The sequence below is a fragment of the Branchiostoma lanceolatum genome, chromosome 11, assembly GCF_035083965.1.
Source record: "Branchiostoma lanceolatum isolate klBraLanc5 chromosome 11, klBraLanc5.hap2, whole genome shotgun sequence".
Lineage (NCBI taxonomy): Eukaryota > Metazoa > Chordata > Leptocardii > Amphioxiformes > Branchiostomatidae > Branchiostoma > Branchiostoma lanceolatum.
In genome coordinates, this window is record NC_089732.1 from 15,726,285 (window position 1) to 15,734,958 (window position 8,674).

The window sequence follows — 8,674 nt, forward strand, 5'->3', positions numbered from 1 at the left end:
GCTGCTAATTGTGCATATGAATATGGAATCTAACCTTTCGCTATAATCATAATATCACTTAACGTATAATTCACTGTTTGAACTGGAATTTGGGATCTAACTGCTCTTTATAGTAATATTACTTGATGCATATTAATACTGGATCAGGTTGTATCGCTATTTTGATATTACTTAACGTATGATAAATTTTCTGATTGGAATGTAATTTGGGATTTACTTTTCACTAATTAGGATATAATTTGATGTACATGAATAACTGTCTGCTATTTGATGTATACACTGCATTTGAGAAAAGGTGCATTATCTTTCACCATCGTAATGTAGAACTGAGAGACTTGAAAATATATTTTCTGTACGAAGTGATGCTGCTCCACAAAAAATCTCGTAAAGTCTTTATTGCGAATACCTCCGTATAGATTACAAACTCTCTTATAAAGGCCCTGTGAATTTGAATTAAAAACATTCTTACTATAATCTATTTTCTATGTATTTTAATGACTTATAAGGTACGTATTTTAGCATTTGTAATTGTTTCGGTGATCTATGTGATTTTTAATAAGTCGATTTCTTAAAAATTGAAATCAATATTGTATAATTATAAATATCTTCTTATTGGTGTGCTGATTAGGAACGTTCGTATTCGGAGTGAAGGCGGAAAGCAGGCCGATGCGTTACAAGAATCTTAATAACATACGTGCGTGTAACTTGAAGTTAGTATCAGTTGGGTCTTGTCTGATATCACGGTAAGACAGCTTTTAGTTTAATAGGTTGGTAAAACTTTAGGGAATGGATGAACGTAAAATAGATATGGAAAGCCTTCTTAAAGCAAGCCAAGAAGAGAACAGCCAATGAAAAGATTTCAAGTCAGCTCTCCTGTTAAACAAACGTATTCCTCGAAAGAGAGCAAGGCTACTACACACTCAGCCAATCATGGATTACACCGCAAATCCGGACACGCAAAAGGTACAAACTCTACTCTAAAGCCAAGAAAACCAACACAGAAGGAGCCTCGTCCAAACTCAAGATTGTGGCAAAGGGGTCAAACAAAGGCCAGGACTTTTGCTGTGCACCTAATTTTGACTGAGGGTGCACTGGTGTACCTAGATATTTTTGTACTCTATAGGGTAATAGTTCTCTTGTACACTAGCATACAGAATATTCTTGAAATGTAAGTATCAGAAAAAGCAATACATGTATAACCTCCTGTTGTACTTTATTTGATGTATTGCTTGGTTGAAATTTGAATTCTGGATTGAATTACAGATTAAAGTTCTTAAGAGAGGCAGTAGCGTCAAACTTTAAGTTCGCCCTAATTTTTTCTTTGCACTTAATTTTCTTGGGGTTGAGTGCACCAGTGCACCTTTACCCATATTCCCACTGACGTCACAATACATGAAATCTCGCGAGATCACTATTCTCGCGAGAGAACATGAAAGTGACGTCATCACCATCTATCAGCCTCTTTGCGGCGAACCGTCTTCGGGGAAGGACGTAGAGCTGTGGGCTCCTGGTTTGGCAAGGCGATTTTCCACGTGCGTGCCAGTTCCAGCCTCGGGCGTTTCGTTTTAGCCATGACCACTCCGGCTTGCAGTGTGAGGAGTCTCCAGGATGGAGACTCGGGGGACAAGAGTTCCCAGAAATGCAAGAAGCTAAAAGGTTCGTATGTCGTCTCGTTCAGCCATTTTGTTTTTGGAAGAAATGTGACGCTCATGACTGGGGCCACGGAGTATTATGTATGTATCCAGGCCTCCTGGGGTTAAAATGGGTGCTTCATGAGGGACGTAAATTTAGAGGTAAAGTCGTCGGGTGTAGGTATTTGGCTGCTTGTAGGGGTTTTTGTGTTGGTGTAGCTGGTCGCCGAAGGTATTTCCTTGTGCGGAATTTATCGGTGTGAGTTCCATGTCATGCAGGTGTGTTTGTTTTTCCGTAAGCTAGGTGTCTCGGGAGGTATGTCCAGCTCCACAACGCAAGCTCAGGCTTCAACGGCGGTATCCGCTCAGTTTTCCGGCGGCAGATTGGCGCAGACGACTGGCACGGCGGGGTCTGGTGCGGGCTCGAGTTCATCGGAGACGGATGCTGCGGCAGGCGTTCCCCCCTTCGCTGCTGCCATGGTTCACCGGCAGGTAGAGTATCATTTGCGGGGTTAGTTGCCAGAGCCCCTTGTAATGTCTTGGTAGTTAGTGGTTGCCAGGTGGGTTTTCGGTTGCGCAGTTTTGAATTTGTTTGTTTTGCAGGTGGGATGCTCGGACGTTGTGGTGGTTTGTTCGTTTGGGTGTTTGTTTGGTTTCGTTTTCTTGCAAGCGAGTAATGAAAGACCAGGCCGAGCCTTACATTTTTGTTTGTATGTGATCCATCCGCGTGTAGTTACCGTCGTAATGTTTTCCCTGAGCGGGGAGAGATGTGCAGCCTTTATTCTTTTTCAAAGGGCGTCAATATTCTTGTGTTTTGTAGTAGCCGAAGTACAGGGGCGACGCCATCTTGAAGTTGAATTGGCCTGGACGAGGACGACCTACACACGGACTAATCTGCTAGCTTCAGGAGAGGTACGCCAGTCAGGGGCTGAAAGATGTGGGAACGGAATGCTGGTTCAGTCAGTAGCTTGGGACTATAGAGGTAAGTATGCCAGCCTGGGGCTGTGGTCGGGGACAAGACGGCCAGGGGCCGATCCTGTTGGTTAGCCTGGGGCTGCCGAGAACAGGAAGGTATGGTAGCCAGGCGCGGGGCGGCCTGAGGCGTGGACGGCCAGGGGCCGGTCCAGCAGAGTAGCCTTGGGCTACAGAAAGGTAAGTATGCCGGCTGGGGTTGTCGTCGGGGACAAGACGGCCAGGGGCCGCTCCTGTTGGTTAGCCTGGGGCTGCCGAGAATAGGAAGGTACGGTAGCCAGGCGCTGGGCGGCCTGAGACGTGGACGACCAGGGGCTGGTCCAGCAGAGTAGCCTTGGGCTACAGAAGGGTAAGTAGGTTAGCCCGGGGCTGCAGTTTGGGTCTAACGGCCAGGGGCCGCTCCTGCTTGATAGCCTGGGACTGCGGGAAACAAAAAGTGGGCCAGTCCGGAGCTGGGCGGACGGATGCTAGGATGTCCAAGTGCTGGGCTAGCAGAGTACCGGTGTGAAAGGTGAAGTTGGTCAGCCTAGGGCTGTTGGGTCAGGGGCAAGGATGACCATGGACCAGTCATCTTTGGTAGCATGTGGCGATAAAAAGTAAGTATACCAGCCAGGGGAATGTATTTTACGTTCTAGGATAAGATCCGGATATGATGAGGCAGTGAAGATCGAAAGGCTGATTGGCAGTGTTCCCTTGCAAGACTTGCCAAGAGGTTACTCTGCTGGCCAGAGTTTTTTGGTCAGTCCTTACCAACCTCCGCCGCCACCAACGGGGATGGGAGGCGACGTGCCGAGGCCAGTAGGGCGGCGGCGGAACCATGCCAGAAGGGGATCGAGGACACATTTCTCTGTAATGAATTTGGGCACTTGTTAAAGCTGCCCTAACGCCCAGAGAGGGAAAAACTATGGTTTGTGATTGAGTTGGAAGAGAAGCGCAACGTACTGCGTGGTGATTGAGTAACTCACAGAGAGAGAAAAGCAAGTACTGTATTGTTGTGATTGAAGAACACTAGAAAAGAGAACTGTTAATACTGTATGGATTAACACGGGGAGAGAGTTAAGTAAAGTTTTCTGTATGGTGACCGAATAACATTTGAAGAGAATGGGTAAGTGCTGTATTGTGAGTGGAATTGGATCGGACCGGACTGTGACTTTTGAGTATTATTAAAGGTTTGTTTGCACATTCGTCTATCTCCTTTCTTTTCTGTGGCTCAATGGTTGAGGGAGCGACGTACTCTTAGGGTATGGGAAATGATGGGGGACAATGAATTCAAGTGTCCTCAGCCCTTTGATTTGTAAATTAGTGATGACCTCGTGACGGGGTGCAGAATGGTAATCGGTTGAGGCAGATGTTTATGAAGTAGAGGTAACTGGGGTGTAGTATTTGAGTATCGATGCGGCTGATATGTTAGCGCCAAGAAAATTTAGTCGCTAAATTATAGGTTTGTTTCCTGCCCATTTTTCTTCCTCTCGCGGACCGTGCGTAGGCCCAACTAAGGGTACCTCGCCATCCAATCTGATGGCCCGGGAAGCGAGCGGGAGCACCCCCTCCATTTTCGTGTGGGAGCGTTCCTACCGTGTTTCGTTGTTAACCTTCAGAATTTAGGCGCGACTTTACTAACTTACAGTTGTAGTTTGTATGCCGGCTAGGGAGCGGCCATTTTCAGTTTGAACGCTAGGACCGCCCAAATGAAGACTATCTATGTATGGGGTAGTCTGGAGGGGATTGCTCCCGCCTCGTACAGCCCGGTGCCAGCAGTGGAAAAGGTGACCTCGGCCAGATTTTGGACCGTTTTACAGCACCTGATTTTCCCAGACTCTTAGATTAGAGCGGGGAAAATGCACCGACACTTTGACTTGGAGAGAGTTAGTGTGAAAACTAGAGATAAGTCAAGGACAAGTGTTAGATTCTGGGATCAGAAGGGTTGATATGTATGATTTTCCCAGCTGTGTTTTCAAGGGTTGATATGATAAAGGAGTGTTACCGCTATACCGGTATTTTTTCCTAGTTATGGCTGCAGTGTTGGTTTCGGTCAGTACATTGCTGCCACCTTTCAGTCCAGAATCGAGTGCGGAGCAGTAGATGTGTGGGTAAAGTTGGGAAGTTGACCCTTATTTTTGTATGCCTGTAGAGGTAGAGCCTGCATGTGCCATGACGAACGTTTTTCTGAAACCTGTGGATAAGCTATAAAGGACGCCCTGTTAAAATTGAACGGCGTGGTCAACGTTACGGGGAAAGGTTTAAGGAGGTTTTCAGCCAGGATGTGGCGGCAAATCGGATTACACATTTCTATGCAGGAGAGTCGCCTTCCTTTTTTAGGCTTAGTATGGGACGGCTTGGGGCATGTTTGTAGATCTTCCCCTCTTAGGTCAAAGCCGTCGCCGGTAATTTTTGACACAGCTTTGGCGTTCCCAGTATATGGACAAAACTCTTGCGGGTCCCCTGCTTAAGGGCAAGTGCGTGACGAAGTCATATCAGGTTAATCCCGGGAAACGGAGGAGTGCGAGTTCCGTTAGCGCAGGCTGGAGTCTTTGTCATGGGGAAATGGCTAGTCGTTAGGTTATTTTCCGAGCGTTACAGAAATCCACAACTGTGCGATGAGCGAATATCTGGGAATGTCGATATGGTCGATCGACCTACTTAGTTTCAGCTTACCACGGGAGGCGATAAAGTTTGAGATTTGGGGAATACATTCTCAGCTCTGGCGACGATGACCTTCGCACGTTGCAACGGTTGGTGGGAACCGTTTCCTTTTTTCGTAGATATATTGATTCCCATGGAGCTCTTACCCACGCGCGAGAAAAATTTGCAGGGGCTACAGTCAAGGGTCGCCCGGTGCAGATTTTCCCAGATTTAGAGAAAGACGACGACACGTAAGTTTCCCCTAGGTTTGAACGGACGCACTACACGACAGGTTTCACGGACGCTGCAATCTCGAGTTGGGCAGGGATCCGGTGTCTTCCAGAAAATCCCGTGCAACAACTTGCCTAGTCACTTAAAGGAGGAAAGGAGGTTGTGTTGACGTTAACTCGTTTCAGCCAAGCTGCAGAATTGTCGAATAAGATTCATTCGGATAACCAGGCGGTGGTTATATCCTAGTAAAGTCAAGGGAGCGAGATTGGATGTCGGACATATCTTGGGATAGTCGACTTTTAGCGGTGAGGGTCAACGCATCCATTATCTTTGCCTATGTTAAATCCAATCTTTTAAAAGCCTAGTATTATTCTTGGGCCTAGGGATTTTCGGGTTAAAGAAAAAGGGATAAGAGGGAGGACAGGAATACGCAGTCTTGGGGGGCAACCGAGAGGTTTAGAGAGTGTAAGCACGCGTCCTAGGACCCGATTTGAGTTCTTTTTTGGTTTGTCGTGCTTAACGCTTAGGACTTCGGGCCCACATTTCTCGACCCGCCGCCGGCCCGGTCGAAGGTTACCCGGGGGGTTGCGGCGGAAAACTTACGAGTCGGATGCTCAGGTGGAAACTATCGCCCTATGAAAAGTAAAGCAACACACATTTCGGAGCTTCCATTGATTCTGTGATTTTTCTTCACCGTTGCCTATTTCTAAGCCGGCTATCACAGGGCAACTCCTTTCGATGCCGGGCTTATAAAATGTGGTAGGTAAGACCAGGTTCATTTGGCCACTTTGCTCAAAGACTGACCAAATGATCGGTTAGCGGTGTGTTGGCTAAATCAAGAAGCTCGTTGAAGAAAGGGGAAAATCGCAGGAGCGGGAATTCTGGAAGGAACCCCACAAAGCGGACGTCACTACCTAAAAGGTGGTAGGAGTTAACCAGGCTAGGGCCGCCATCTCCCTATTATTTAGACAGGCTGATGTATAAATTTTGGGGTCCATCCCGGCAGCGAAGTTTCTCGGTGTCCGACGGTCTTTAATTTCTAAGGAATGCGAAGTCATCTGGTCGCTGTTTATTATGCGAAGAGTCTCCAGCCTCACATCCTTTTTCGCTACAAAGATTCAATTTCACCTACTGGAAATGACCCATTATTGACGAGCGAGGAAAGGTTTTTCCCAGCCTACGAACACGGCTGCTAAATAATGCCGGCAAAGTCCATTGATTTTGTATTGAGTTGGTTCTGGAAACGACTGTTTACAGAGTACGCATAAAGTCAGTTCACAGCATACAAGTGTTGAAAGGCCTGCAGACACGTAGTACAGTGTCGTGAGAAATTGAGTTGACAAGGAGTATGGTATGATCGGAAAAGCTCGACGTTGAGAAACCCTCAGTTTATGAACGTATCTGAAGCAACGACTACACGGTGCCGCGACTGTAGTATACAACTGGCCCGGAATTTGCTTTTCGACCGGATACGAAGGTTTCCATACACACACTGTGATTCTCATGCTTCAACTATTTAGATCCGCTGTTCGTATGGCAGAAATCCACTTTTGTTTCAGTCGTTAGTCCCTTCGTATGTTCTCGCACCTACACGAGAAACGCTAAACCAATGTTACTGTTACCCGATCAGTGGGTGTTTTATCAGTTCCAATCCAACATCCGACCACGAGGCAAAACACCATGATTGAGGCAAAACGTTTTGAAGGGAAATTGTGAATGACGTAGAAAGCATCTGCCAGTGCTACGTCGAAGAGTTCCATAGGGCGCCACTATCAAGTGGACCCCAAAATGGTCGACAGTGCTCGTTGTTAATTAGGGGAGGGTCACGTGACTGAATACGCCCTAGAGATAACGAGATCCACTCCCGGGGGCAGGGATCAGGTTTACCTAAAAGTTGATTCTTCGCGGGAAATAGGGGACAAGAGTTATCCCATTTATTGACCCACCAAATACTGCGTTAGCAGCGGGTTAATAGTGAACCCTCGGAAAAATGTTAACAGGGAGGCGTTCAGGGGTTTTTGCGATGGCTGGTTGCGCGAATAGGCTCGTGTGCCCAGTTGAGGCATTTGAATGGTACAAAGAAGGGACAGGCGTAATGGTGGGCCGGTTAACGGGCGGCCTCCGGTTTGTAACAGTCTAGGGAATCGGGCGTGAGAACAGGCCTTTCCGCACAAAGGCAGCTGGAGCAATGCAAGTTCTATCCCAAAGGCGGGGAGACACCAGCCATCGTGGTCTGATTCAAAAAATCGCGTGAGTTCTAGATTATCCCACACGTTGGATTATTTAGCTGTAGGAAAGCCCTCATTGGACACTCAGCTCGCCACTTTGTTAAAAGGAATGATTCCCTGCTAGATTTTCGAGCAGGTTTTCATCACGTGTGCTCGGATGGGAGTTGGTTTAAGGGACGGAGAGGGAGTAGGGGTGTAGTAAACGGTGTGGAGAAAGAAGAGATAGGATCGGAGACACGATGGCAGATGTTAAAGAATTCATGTGTAGCGCGGGAAGAGTATGAAAGAAGTTGGTAATAGTCAGGATAGTAGGACGTCCAGGTTAAAGAGAGAAAAGAAACCTCTCTACAGTCTTCGGTCTCAGTAGGTGAGGTTTGGGACTAAGGTGATTTGAGAGGGGAAAGTCTCGGCAGTTAAGGGTTGGAGAAGTTGAGGTTTGGGAGAAGGGGGAATTGCGGAAGTGAAAGGGAAGGAGGTAATTAAGGATTGGGGAGAGGTTGAGAAATAAGAGAGGATGGTACATCCTAGGAAAACGTAGGATGTATTTCCACAGGCCAAAATTGAGAAAGAGGACCGAGGTCTTCGCACCCATTCCTTAGTCTTTATCGAGGTTCATCAGGGTAAATCTATACATATTCCCACTGACGTCACAATACATGAAATCTCGCGAGATCACTATTCTCGCGAGAGAACATGAAAGTGACGTCATCACCATCTATCAGCCTCTTTGCGGCGAACCGGCGGAGGAGAGGGAAAGGAGAGTTTAGGGCTAGGTAGTGTCACATTGGGGTAAGGAAAGGGAAGGAGTAAGGCAAGGTCTGTGTCGATTTTTCCCCACCCACCCGCCCACCCTTCCAGTTCTGTACCTCTGTAGGCCTTTTTACCTGTTTGGACCTCGGTCTTCGCACCCATTCCTTAGTCTTTATCGAGGTTCATCAGGGTAAATCTATACAAAAGGAAATTTCGAGCCCTGAAGGCGGAGAAAAGCCC

The 8,674-nt window shown here is 47.2% G+C and overlaps 1 long non-coding RNA gene across 1 annotated transcript; it reads left to right on the forward strand.

Annotated features, from left to right (window-relative positions):
* Positions 1 to 1,361: 1,361 nt before the first annotated feature.
* Positions 1,362 to 3,785, forward strand: LOC136444421 (uncharacterized). The gene is made up of 2 exons (XR_010757260.1): positions 1,362 to 2,123; positions 2,452 to 3,785. It is a non-coding gene; the product is annotated as an uncharacterized lncRNA (long non-coding RNA).
* Positions 3,786 to 8,674: the final 4,889 nt, after the last annotated feature.